Source organism: Phaethon lepturus, unplaced genomic scaffold (genome assembly GCF_000687285.1).
Source record: "Phaethon lepturus isolate BGI_N335 unplaced genomic scaffold, ASM68728v1 scaffold20884, whole genome shotgun sequence".
NCBI lineage: Eukaryota > Metazoa > Chordata > Aves > Phaethontiformes > Phaethontidae > Phaethon > Phaethon lepturus.
The window spans coordinates 32217-34284 of record NW_010535730.1 but is presented as its reverse complement, the minus strand read 5'-3'; positions in this window follow the sequence as shown (position 1 = coordinate 34284).

The window sequence follows — 2068 nt, the reverse complement described above, 5'->3', positions numbered from 1 at the left end:
AACATATCCACGTATATTACTCACTGAAAATCTCTGCAGAGTCTCCAGCTTTTCCCAACAAATAAATCAAAGCATCTGGAGTATATTCTGAAAAAAGCTGGGACAGCAGAACCTGTAAGCATCTAACAGCTTACTTCAGTAACGCGCAAACGCCAAGTCTGGCAGCAAGAGACAGCAGGTCTTCGGAGTCGATTATTCCTAAGCAGTATCTATTTTCTGAAAGATAACAAGGGAATTCACAGACATTAATAGTGGCAAATGGCTGAATATAGAAAATCCTGGCAAAAACAAGAACTGTCTTACATCCTTTCCAGCTGTAGATCCTCATTACTGGGCTGTTAATTTTTTGCTGGCCTCCCAGCATATACTTACCCTGGCAAAGGCACTGGCACAGCTTGCGTAACCGGCTGAAGTCAAGCAGCAGAGCAGTGGATCCATTTTAACATAAATGTTTTTAATGAGCGGTTCTTTGGCTGAAGCTTTGAGTCACAGCCTGTGATAGCATGACTTTGTGTTTCGTAGCAATTACAGTTCAAGCAAGGATTATGGAGACAGGTTTATGAAGAGCCAACAAACAGAGATATCTTGTTTGATCATTTCTTTAAAACCAAAGCAAACACGAACTGAAGTAGCTGCAACAACAGGTGTCTTGCTACCCATTGGTATCTCCTTACTGTACAAAGAACAGATTAACTCTGACAGAGATGTCTCAGGAGATTGGTATCTCTTTATAGACAGAGAATGGGACTAAGACTCATCGTGTGCAATTTTTGTTCACTTGTCTGCAAGGCAGAAAGGATTTTTACCTTTCCACACCCCAGGACTCAAGAGCCTATCCCCATCAAAAAATTGCTGGGTGCTACCAGACATGAAGAATAATGTCGTGCAAGCGTACCTAACAGTTTGATTCATGGGAAAAAAAAAAAAAGCCCCACAAACAAAAAACACTAAAAACCTTAATTATTGCAGTTACTGCAACACGCAGACAGAAATTACCAACTTTACATCTCAGCCAAGCTCTGGCTGGGTCACAGGAAGGTGGAAATGAGGTGGTCAGTCACACAGAGCTGCGAACACCAACCTGTAACCCGCTGCCATTACGTGCTCATCACCACTTGTGTCACAAATACAGGTGGGGAGTCCGGATCAATCACAGCTTCCCTGAGCAGGGCCAGACAACCAGGATTTTACCCCATTGCGACTGAACAACATTACAAAAGCAATCTGGTCTGATAATTAATTAGCCCTACTAGAATACTGCATGTTAACTCTAGCTTGTGGTTGGAGGCTGTATAAATTCCTAGCAACTACAGCCATTGCCCCAAAGGTTTTATAGCTAAAAAAGACAGGGACAGACAAAAGGACAGAGAAAACAGATCAACGAAAGAATTGGGAATTTAGACAGACAGACATGCACTGCCTTATTCCAAAGTCACACAGCCAATGCACTTCAGCATTCAGAGTCCTGCTCTTTACACTTAATGCAAGCATATAAGCATATGGCGCTCCTGGTGATGGTGAGATTGCCAGATACCAAGACGGGGCTGGTTCTGAGAATTCCTTTGCAGAAGGCCACTGAGGTGCAAATATGGAGTATAGTGCTTTCTAAGTGAGCTACAGCAAACCCTCCAAGGTGCAGTGGCAGCTTGAAAAAATTAGAAACTCTAGTTCGGTGTTTCATGTGGTCATACTTTGCCCATGAGATAAAGCTACCCGGATGAGACAATTCATCAAAACATTGCTTTGCCTGTGACATGGCCACAATGAAGGATTAGCCCAGCACTAAAAATCCAGGGCTGAAACATGATACTTAGGTGGGGAAAGGCAAAGTAGTTTGGATTATGTAAACGACAACTTTTTCCCATAAGGTTTCATCTACCCAGCTGGACACAAACGCACCCGAGAGGCTTGAAGAGATTTAAATGCCCATTTCTTTTATCTTCTTTGCTGACTCAGCAATTTTGATTGTTCTAGTATTGCCACTACCATCATGAGAAAAAAGCAGCCTCTGTGAAAAGTATTCCGGAATTTGATCCCAGCATCTTTTAAAGCTCTGTACTTGGTTGTC